The sequence below is a fragment of the Gopherus flavomarginatus genome, chromosome 5 (assembly GCF_025201925.1).
Source record: "Gopherus flavomarginatus isolate rGopFla2 chromosome 5, rGopFla2.mat.asm, whole genome shotgun sequence".
In the NCBI taxonomy this organism is placed as follows: Eukaryota; Metazoa; Chordata; order Testudines; family Testudinidae; genus Gopherus; species Gopherus flavomarginatus.
Window position 1 is genome coordinate 160,154,727 of NC_066621.1, and position 12,135 is coordinate 160,166,861.

A 12,135-nucleotide genomic window follows, 5' to 3' on the forward strand; every position below is an offset into this window, starting at 1 on the left:
ACCTCCCCCACTGCAACTTGAGACTATTACTCCTTGGTCTGTCATCTGCCACCACTGAGAACAGTCTAGATCCTCTTTGGAACCCCCTTTCAGGTAGTTGAAAGCAGCTATCAAATCCTCCCTCATTCTTCTCTTCTGCAGACTAAACAAAGCCAGTTCCCTCAGCCTCTCCTCATAAGTCATGTGCTCCACAGGGGTGGCTCTAGCTTTTTTGCTGCCTCAAGCACGGCAGGTAGGCTGCCTTAGGTGGCGTGCCTGCGGGTGTGTCATAAACAGATAGCTAAGGGTTAATGTCTCTTTCACCTGAAGCACCTGACCAGAGGACCAATCAGGAAACCGGATTTTTTCAACTTTGGGTGGAGGGATTTGAGTGTCTAAGGTCTTTGTTTTCTGGCTGCCTGCTTTCTCTGAGCTTTGGAGAAGTAGCTCTACTTTCTAGTCTTCTGTTTCTAAGTGTAAGGACAAAGAGATCAGATAGTAAGTTCTATGGTTTCTTTTCTTTGGTATTTGCATAAATATAAGTGCTGGAGTGCTTTGATTTGTATTCTTTTGGAATAAGGCTGTTTATTCAATATTCTTTTAAGAAATTGCCCTGTATTGTGTCATCTTAATACAGAGAGACTATTTGTATTTTTTTCTTTCTTTTTTATATAAAGCTTTCTTTTAAGACCTGTTGAAGTTTTTCTTTACTGCAGGGAAATTGAGTCTGTACTCACCAGGGAATTGGTGGGAGGAAGAAATCAGGGGAGATCTGTGTGTGTTGAAGTGGCTAGCCTGATTTTGCATTCCCTCTGGGTGAAGAGGAAAGTACTTTTTGTTTCCAGGATTGGGAACAGAGAGGGAGATTCACTCTGTTTGGATTCACAGAGCTTGTGTCTGTGTATCTCTCCAGGAGCACCTGGAGGGGGGAAGGGAAAAAGGATTATTTCCCTTTGTTGTGAGACTCAAGGGATTTGGGTCTTGGGGTCCCCAGGGAAGGTTTTTCAGGGGGACCAGAGTGCCCCAAAACACTCTAATTTTTTGGGTGGTGGCAGCAGGTACCAGGTCCAGGCTGATGGCTAAGCTTGGAGGTTTTCATGCTAACCCCCATATTTTGGACGCTAAGGTCCAAATCTGGGACTAAGGTTATTACATGGTGGCAGCGGTGGGAGATAGACAGAACCCAGAAGCCAGTAAAAATATTATATTTTTCTTTTCTCTGCTAAGGGCTTTTTAGCAGAGAGAAACAGTTTGGTTTTAAAAGGGAACCAGAGAGAAATTTTTTTTTCTGCTCTCTCTGGCAGGTTGTGGCTTGCATGTTAAGCAAAAGTCGTTAAGGACTATTAACAGTCTTTTGTCACACAATAGCACTCCCATTGAGAGTCGTACCAGCACTTATAGGCATGCAAATAAAGTGGTTTTTCTGGTTTCCCTTCATTGAACATTAGCTAGAGAGAGAAAGGGAAAAAAACACTGTTGCTAGGCAGACTTCAGGAGGCAACAGAGAACCTGCAGTTCAGAAGATAAACACCGGAGGGCACCCCAACACAAGAAAACAGGAATCATGACTTCTAAGGCAAAAATTGAGGCCCAAGAGCAAGTCAGAGAAGCTGAACACAGGCGACAACTGGAAATAAAACAAACAGAGATGGAAATAAGAGAAAGAGAAAGAGAGGCGGCCCACCGCCGAGAAATGGAAAAGCACCAAAAAGAAATGGAAAAACAACAAAAAGAGAATGAAGAGAAGGAAAAACAGAGAAAACATGAACTGGAGTTGGCAAAAGCTGGGCTGCATGTGCCAGCCAACCCTAACAACCCGGCGCCAAATATTGCTCCACAGCACAGGAAATTTCCCACCTACAAGGCAGGTGATGACACCGAGGCCTTCTTGGAAAATTTTGAAAGAGCCTGTCTTGGGTACAGCATTCCCGAAGACCAGTACATGGTAGAATTGAGGTCACAGCTCAGTGGACCTTTAGCAGAGGTGGCAGCTGAAATGCCTAAGCACCAAATGAATGACTATAAACTTTTTCTAACCAAGGCCAGATACAGGATGGGGATAACCCCAGATCATGCCCGTCGGCGCTTCAGAACCCAAAAGTGGAAACCAGAGGTGTCATTTCCCAAACACGCCTACTACATTGCAAAAAACTATGAGGCCTGGCTAACAGGAAACAACATTCAAACCTTGGAAGAACTGAACCTCCTCATACAAATGGAGCAGTTCTTGGATGGTGTTCCTGAAGACATCACGCGGTACATACAAGATGGAAACCCCAAAAATATCGCTGAGGCGGGGGAGATTGGAGCCAAATGGATGGAACTGGCAGAAAGCAAGAAAGCTACTGTCAAGGGGAACGATTACCCCAGGGGGCACCCAGTCCATAAACCCTACAACCGAGGACAGCCAAAGACCCCACATACCACCCAAGTAAAGCCACAGATACCCTACCCTTCAACCTCACCAGTCTCCAGTAACTCACCTCGGCCCAGTGACCCATCAGATGGAAGATGCTTTAAGTGTAATGAACTGGGACATATCAAGGCCAAGTGTCCCAAGAACACCATGCGAGTGCAATTCATTACACCACCATCACACCAAAGATCCCCAGGCCCGGATGCCTCTCAAATACCCTTGGAGCGAAGGGAAAATTTGAGAGTGGGCGGAAAGAAGGTTACTGCGTGGAGAGACACGGGGGCACAAGTGTCAGCTATCCACCAATCCTTCGTTGACCCCAAATTCATCAACCCAAAGGCCAAAGTTACAATTTACCCCTTCATGTCACAAGCTGTAGACTTGCCTACAGCTCAACTGCCTGTCCAGTACAAAGGCTGGTCAGGAATGTGGACTTTTGCAGTCTATGACAATTATCCTATCCCCATGCTACTGGGGGAAGACTTGGCCAACCAGGTGAGGCGGGCCAAGAGAGTGGGAATGGTTACACGTAGCCAAACCAGGCAAGCTTCCAGACCCATTCCTGTTCCTGAACCGTCCACAGAGGCCCCGTCTGTGTTACCAGAGACCCAGACAGAGGTAGTGGACCCGGATTCCATGCCAACCACTGAAACAGCCACAGCACCTCCAGTCCCAGGCCCGGAACTGGAACAGCAACCAGCACCAGCAAGTGCAACTACATCTTCAAACTCAACGCCAGAGGGCGCCAGCGAGCCAAAACTGGCAGAAGCAACAGACAGCCATACCCAAAAGGCTCAGCCAGAGCCTGAAATACCCTCAGGTGCACCAGCGGAGAGCGGTTCACCAGCAACGGAAACAACCCCATCACCTACATCGCTTCCAGAGGGACCAAACCCAAGTCCCCAGTCTGAGGAACAACTGGTGACCCCAGCCTCAAGGGAACAGTTCCAGACTGAGCAGGAAGCAGATAACAGCCTTCAGAAAGCGTGGGCGGCGGCACGGAGCACCCCACCGCCTCTCAGCTCTTCTAATCGATCCCGGTTTGTTATAGACCAAGGACTTTTATACAAGGAAATTCTTTCTGGTGGACACCGGGAAGAATGGCAGCCGCAAAAACAGTTGGTGGTTCCAACTAAGTACCGGGGGAAGCTCTTAAGCTTAGCCCATGATCATCCCAGTGGCCATGCTGGGGTGAACAGAACCAAAGACCGGTTGGGGAAGTCCTTCCACTGGGAGGGGATGGGCAAGGACGTTGCCAAGTATGTCCGGTCTTGTGAGGTATGCCAAAGAGTGGGAAAGCCTCAAGACCAGGTCAAGGCCCCTCTCCAGCCACTCCCCATAATTGAGGTCCCATTTCAGCGAGTAGCTGTGGATATTCTGGGCCCTTTCCCAAAAAAGACGCCCAGAGGAAAGCAGTACGTACTGACTTTAGTGGACTTTGCTACCCGATGGCCAGAAGCAGTCGCTCTAGGCAACACCAGGGCTAACACTGTGTGCCTGGCCCTAACAGACATCTTTGCCAGGGTAGGTTGGCCCTGCGACATCCTTACAGATTCAGGGTCTAATTTCCTGGCAGGGACCATGGAAAAACTGTGGGAAACTCATGGGGTGAATCACTTGGTTGCCACCCCGTACCACCATCAAACCAATGGCCTGGTTGAAAGGTTCAATGGAACTTTGGGGGCCATGATACGAAAATTCATCAACGAATTCTCCAATAATTGGGACCTAGTGTTGCAGCAGTTGCTGTTTGCCTACAGGGCTGTACCACATCCCAGTTTAGGGTTTTCACCATTTGAACTTGTGTATGGTCACGAGGTTAAGGGGCCATTACAGTTGGTGAAGCAGCAATGGGAGGGGTTTACGCCTTCTCCAGGAACTAACATTCTGGACTTTGTAAGCAACCTACAAAGCACCCTCCGACACTCTTTAGCCCTTGCTAGAGAAAACCTAAAGGATGCTCAAGAAGAGCAAAAGGCCTGGTATGACAGACATGCCAGAGATCGGTCCTTCAAGGTAGGAGACCAGGTTATGGTCTTGAAGGCGCAACAGGCCCATAAGATGGAAGCATCATGGGAAGGGCCATTCACGGTCCAAGAGCGCCTGGGAGCTGTAAACTACCTCATAGCATTTCCCAATTCCTCACTAAAGCCTAAAGTGTACCATGTTAATTCTCTCAAGCCTTTCTATTCCAGAGATTTACAGGTTTGTCAGTTTACAGTCCAGGGAGATGATGCTGAGTGGCCTGACGGTGTCTACTACGACGGGAAAAAAGACGGTGGCGTGGAAGAGGTGAACCTCTCAACCACTCTGGAACGTCTGCAGCGGCAGCAAATCAAGGAGCTGTGCACTAGCTTCGCCCCACTGTTCTCAGCCACCCCAGGACGGACTGAACGGGCATACCACTCCATTGATACAGGTAATGCTCACCCAATCAGAACCCCACCCTACCAAGTGTCTCCTCATGCCCAAGCCGCTATAGAACGGGAGATCCAGAACATGCTACAGATGGGTATAATCCGCTCATCTACCAGTGCATGGGCATCTCCAGTGGTTCTGGTACCCAAACCAGATGGGGAAATACGCTTTTGCGTGGACTACCGTAAGCTAAATGCTGTAACTCGTCCGGACAACTATCCAATGCCACGTACCGATGAGCTATTGGAGAAGTTGGGACGTGCCCAGTTCATCTCTACAATAGACTTAACCAAGGGGTACTGGCAAGTACCGCTAGATGAACCTGCCAAGGAGAGGTCAGCATTCGTCACCCATGCGGGGGTGTATGAATTCAATGTCCTTCCTTTCGGCCTTCGAAATGCACCCGCAACCTTCCAGAGGCTGGTAAATGGTCTACTAGCTGGACTGGGAGAATTTGCAGTTGCCTACCTCGATGATGTGGCCATTTTTTCAGACTCCTGGCCCGAACACCTACTACACCTGGAAAAGGTCTTTGAGCGCATCAGGCAGGCAGGACTAACTGTTAAGGCCAAAAAGTGTCAAATAGGCCAAAACAGAGTAACTTACCTGGGGCACCAGGTGGGTCGAGGAACCATAAACCCCCTACAGGCCAAGGTGGATGCTATCCAAAAGTGGCCTGTCCCAAAGTCAAAGAAGCAGGTCCAATCCTTCTTAGGTTTGGCCGGATACTACAGGCGATTTGTACCCCACTACAGCCAAATCGCTGCCCCACTGACCGACCTGACCAAAAAGACCCAGCCAAATGCAGTTAAGTGGACTGATGAGTGTCAAAAGGCCTTTACCCAACTTAAGGCAACGCTCATGTCTGACCCTGTGCTCAGGGCCCCAGATTTTGACAAGCCATTCCTAGTAACCACAGATGCATCTGAGCGTGGTATAGGAGCAGTGCTCATGCAGGAAGCAACAGATCACAACTTCCATCCTGTCGTGTTTCTCAGCAAGAAACTGTCTGAGAGGGAAAGTCACTGGTCAGTCAGTGAAAAGGAATGCTATGCCATTGTGTACGCCCTGGAAAAGCTACGCCCATATGTTTGGGGACGGCGGTTCCAACTACAAACTGACCATGCTGCACTAAAGTGGCTTCATACTGCCAAGGGGAACAACAAGAAACTTCTTCGTTGGAGTTTAGCTCTCCAAGATTTTGATTTTAAAATTCAACACATCACAGGAGCTTCTAACAAAGTAGCTGATGCACTCTCCCGTGAAAGTTTCCCATAATTCAGTAGTTAAAAAGTGTTCTTAAAATGTACAAGTCTGTTAGTTATATACTTATAAGTATATGTAAAGGTGTATGTGTTGTATTAATCTGTTTATTTTCAAGTTCTAGAAGGAAATCGCCGCCAGTGAGCTTCCCCACTGTCTGCAATTTGGGGGGCGTGTCATAAACAGATAGCTAAGGGTTAATGTCTCTTTCACCTGAAGCACCTGACCAGAGGACCAATCAGGAAACCGGATTTTTTCAACTTTGGGTGGAGGGATTTGAGTGTCTAAGGTCTTTGTTTTCTGGCTGCCTGCTTTCTCTGAGCTTTGGAGAAGTAGCTCTACTTTCTAGTCTTCTGTTTCTAAGTGTAAGGACAAAGAGATCAGATAGTAAGTTCTATGGTTTCTTTTCTTTGGTATTTGCATAAATATAAGTGCTGGAGTGCTTTGATTTGTATTCTTTTGGAATAAGGCTGTTTATTCAATATTCTTTTAAGAAATTGCCCTGTATTGTGTCATCTTAATACAGAGAGACTATTTGTATTTTTTTCTTTCTTTTTTATATAAAGCTTTCTTTTAAGACCTGTTGAAGTTTTTCTTTACTGCAGGGAAATTGAGTCTGTACTCACCAGGGAATTGGTGGGAGGAAGAAATCAGGGGAGATCTGTGTGTGTTGAAGTGGCTAGCCTGATTTTGCATTCCCTCTGGGTGAAGAGGAAAGTACTTTTTGTTTCCAGGATTGGGAACAGAGAGGGAGATTCACTCTGTTTGGATTCACAGAGCTTGTGTCTGTGTATCTCTCCAGGAGCACCTGGAGGGGGGAAGGGAAAAAGGATTATTTCCCTTTGTTGTGAGACTCAAGGGATTTGGGTCTTGGGGTCCCCAGGGAAGGTTTTTCAGGGGGACCAGAGTGCCCCAAAACACTCTAATTTTTTGGGTGGTGGCAGCAGGTACCAGGTCCAGGCTGGTGGCTAAGCTTGGAGGTTTTCATGCTAACCCCCATATTTTGGACGCTAAGGTCCAAATCTGGGACTAAGGTTATTACAAGGCTGCCTTAGGTGGCGTGCCTGCGGGTGGTCCGCCGGTCCTGTAGCTTCAGTGGACCTGCTGCCAAATTGCCGCCGAATCTGTGGGACTGGCAGACCTCCCACAGGTGTGCCTCTGAAGGCTGCCTGACTGCTGCCCTCGCAGGGACCGGCAGGGTGCCCCCTGTGGCTTTCCGCCCCAGGCACGTGCTTGGAACACTGGTGCCTGGAGCCACCGCTGGTGCTCCAGTCCTCTAATAATTTTTGTTGCCCTCCACTGGACTCTTTCTAATTTCTCCACATCCTTCTTTTAGTGTGGGGCCCAAAACTGGACACAATACTCCAGATGAGGTCTCATCAGTGCCAAATACAGGGGAATGATCACGTCCCTCGATCTGCTGAACTTGAAGGCGAGAATAACATTTCAATAACTGTTCTATAAAAGGTCTTTCTGCAGAGAGTGTCTTTGGTGCCTCTGGATATCAATCCAATTGATCATTTTTATGTCAATACTTTTGCTTTAAAAGTTTTTGTTTAACGATGTTTTCTCACTTACAAATTCCTTTCCGTACAGAGTACTCACACAAACATTCCAACAGAGAGTAGTAAACATATGGATTTTGTCCTCCACTCTGTGGACTGCCATTAACACACCACTGGTGCAGCTTGATTAACTGATTGGCATGTGGCTTCTGCTGCATTTCACATCTATGTGAAATAAGGCCAGAAAACTCATTGAATTCCCTTGAGAAAACACAAATCCAATGACTTTCAAATCAGTGGGGAGTTTGAGCAGAGAGGAAAAACATTAAGTACTTGTAAACAGAAAGTGGAATTGCTCGGAGAGTGTAAGCCTTGCCATAGAACTGTTGATATGTGACACGGAGCGGCCAAGAAGGGAGAACTATCCCCACTGTCCAGCACCAAACCCAATAACTAATTACATGGAGGAGCAGGAGGCAGGAATCCTTCCTCAGACCAATGAATGACAGTAGTGGCATGGCAGTCACTGAGGCTATTCTTGCTCTTATGCACTCCCTACATTGGTAAAGGGGTAGGAAGAAGGGTTTCTTGGATAGGATACTGGACTGAGAATTCATAGGGTTTAAGGCTAGAAGGGACCATTAGATCATCAAGTCTGCCCTTGTGTATTTCACAGTCATTAAGTGTCACCCAGATACCCCTGTATTGAGCCCAATAACTTGTGTTTAGCTGAAACATATAGTCCAGAAAGGCATCCAGTCTAGATCTAAAGACCCTCATGAGACAGAGAATCCCCCACTTTCCCTGGAAGTTTGTTCCAGTGATTAATCACCCTCCCTGTCAAAAATACAGGCCTTATTTCCAATTTTGAATTTGTTTAAGCTTCAGCTTCTAAGCATCTGTCCTTGTTCAGCCTTTCGCCACTCGATTAAACTTCTCTGTAGTACTCAGAATTTTCTCCTTATGAAAGTTCTGGTACACTCTAATCACATCACCTCTCAATCTTCTTTTTCATAATCTAAACAGAAAGATGTATTTAAATCTCTCACTGTACGGCATTTTCTCCAGATCTTGACTAATTTTTGTGACTCTTTTCTGCACTCTCTCTAATTTTTCAACATTCTTTTTAATATGTGGACACCAGAACGGGCTGCAGTATTCCAGTATCAGACTCACCAATGCCCTACACAAATGTAAAATCTCTCCCTGCTCTTACTCACGACTACCATGTTTTCTACATCCAGTTATCTCATTAGTCCTTCTCCCTGTGGCATCACACTGAGCACTCATGTTGAGTTGCTTGTCCTGTCTGACTCCTCCATCCTTTCCAGAGTCATTGCTGTCCAAGATACCATCCCCAGTTCCGTAGGTATGGCTTGCATGACTTTTTCCTAGATGTGTAACTTTGTGTTTGGCTGTGTGAAAACACATTGGGTTTGCATGGGCTCGGTTTACTAAGCAATCTGGATCACTCTGTATGACTGCCCTATCCTCATCCTTATTTTTCATTCCAACAATCTTTGTGTTATCCACAAATTTTATCACCAGTGATTTTATTTACTTCCAGATCATTGACAAAAATGTTGACTAGCATCAGACCTATTATTGATCCATGTGGAACCCCATTAGAAACACCCCATTTGACTATGATTCCTCATTGACAACAGATCTGTTAGTTAGCCAGTGCATAATCTATTTAATGTGTGCTTTATTGATATTGTGTAGTGCTAATTCTGTAATTACAATACTGTTTGATACTAAATCAAATGACTTACTAAAATCTAAGTATGTTACATGTACACAGTTACCTTTATCAATTATATATATAATCTTAACAAAGGATGAAATCAGATTTATTTGATGAGATCTGTTTTCTATAAAACCATGTTGACTGGCATCAATTATATTTCTATCCGATAATACTTTATTAAGTTAATTGTGTATCTGCTTTTCCATTATTTTGTCTAAGATTTGTGTCAGACTAACTGGCCTAATTCCCCACATCATGTCACTTGCCTGTTTTGAATATTGACACAAGACAGCACTATTCCAGTCTTCTGGAATTTCACTGGCATTCCAAGGTTTATTAAAAATTAACAGCAGGACAAAGATCTCTTCAGCCAGTTTAGGATTCCTGGTGCAAGTTATCAGGGCCTGCTAATTTTAAAATATTTTCTCTTGGATATTGTTTAACATTCTATGTCATTATTAATGGACTGGAAAGTATGTTGTCATCATCCTCATGTGATACAAGCATATCTTTCTGCTTCTTTCCAAATACAGAATGGAAATACTTATTGAACACTTCTGCCTTTTCTGCATCATTTACAATTTTATCATCTCCATTTAGTAATGGGACATATATTATTGTTAGGATTTCTTTTGTTCTTAATAGACATAAATAACTCCTTATTGTCCTTAGCCCTGATAGCTACGGTGATTTCCTTGAGGTCTTTAGCTTCCCTTATCCATTTTGTGCATCCATTATTTCTAATTTATATCAGTTACTGGTTATTTCTTTTTTTTACCCTATTTGTTATATGTTACTTTGGGTTCAATTTGAACTGAATTGAGTTTAAATTCCTGGCTCTTCTACATAAACTGCCAGTATGACCCAGAGCAAGTCAGTTAATCTACCCTGTGCTAGTTTCCCATCTGTTAAATGGGGGTATTCTACCTGACAGGTTCCTGTGAGGATAAATATGTTAATGATTGTGAGGTTCTCAGATACTACAATGGTGGGGGCTTTATCTAATACAGAGAGAGAGAGAGAGAGAGCTTTGATTACTGAGCCTGGTGCAAGATCTGAGGCCTAAACCAGAGCCTGTGAACCAAAGTCAGGCCATGTGTTAAAGCAGATGGTTACAAGTTCACTGTCCAGTACATGAACTTGTCGAAGTTGTTACTAGTGTATAAGGCACTAGCTATTGACATAAATATATTCCAGATAGTATAGATACATCCCAATCAAATAGAAGATAAGGTGGTTTGACAAAATAGTGAATAGGGGTATCAGGAACAAGGGGAGGAAACAAACAAACATCATGAAGAGTGACTACAGGGCTCTGGGAGTACGGGTTAAGGAGTTTGGAGAGCAGAATCTTCGATTCTTCCTGTCAAAGATAGGGGCCTGGGCAAAGACAGATGCATCATGGAAGTGAATGCCTGGCTGCGAATATGGTGTCGCCAGGAGGGCTTTGGCTTTCTTGACTATGGGATACTATTCGAGGAAGGACTGCTAGGCACAGATGGCGTTCACCTTTCGAGAAGGGGAAAGACCCTATTTGCTCACAGACTGGGTAACCTAGTGAGGAGGGCTTTAAACGAAGTTTGATGGGGAGAGGTGAGCAAAGCCCACAGGTAAGTGGGGAACATGAAGACCTGGGAGATGGGTCGGAAACAAGAGGGAGCGTGGGCTATAATGGCAGAGAGAAAGGAGGGTCAGGGAAAAACTGGGAGGCAAGATCAAACCAGGATCTTAGATGCCTGTATACAAATGCGAGAAGTATGGGTAATAAGCAGGAAGAACTGGAAGTGCTAATAAATAAATACAACTATGACATTGTTGGCATCACTGAAACTTGGTGGGATAATACACATGACTGGAATGTTGGTGTGGATGGGTACAGTTTGCTCAGGAAGGATAGTCAGGGGAAAAAGGGAGAAGGTCTTGTCTTATATATTAAAAATGTACACACTTGGACTGAGGTAGAGACGGACATAGGAGATGGAAGTGTTGAGAGTCTCTGGGTTAGGCTAAAAGGGTTAAAAAACGGGTGATGTCGTGGTGGGAGTCTACTGCAGGCCACCTAATCAGGTGGAAAAGGTGGATGAGGCTTTTTTTAAACAACTAACAAAATCATCCAAAGCCCAAGATTTGGTGGTGATGGGGGACTTCAACTATCCAGATATATGTTGGGAAAATAACACCACGGGGCACAGACTATCCAATAACTTCCTGGACTGCATTGCAGACAACTTCTTATTTCAGAAGGTTGAAAAAGCTACTGGGAGGAAGCTATTTTAGACTTGATTTTAACAAATAGGGAGGAACTCATTGAGAATTTGAAAGTAGAAGGCAGCTTGGGTGAAAGAGATCATGAAATCATAGAGTTTGCAATTCTAAGGAAGGGTAGAAGGGAGTACAGCAAAATAGAGACAATGGATTTCAGGAAGGCGGATTTTGGTAAGCTCAGAGAGGTCCCATGGGAATCAAGACTGAGGGAAAAAACAACTGAGGAGAGTTGGCAGTTTTTCAAAAGGACACTATTAAGGGCCCAAAAGCAAGCTATTCCACTGGGTAGGAAAGATTGAAAATGTGGCAAAAGACCACCTTGGCTTAACCAGGAGATCTTGCATGATCTGAAAAATATAAAGGAGTTATATAAAAAATGGAAACTAGGTCAGATTACAAAGGACGAATATAGGCAAACAACACAGGAATGCAGGGGCAAGATTAGAAAGGCAAAGGCACAAAATGAGCTCAAACTAGCTACGGGAATAAAGGGAAACAAGAAGACTTTTTATCAATACATTAGAAGCAAGAGGAAGACG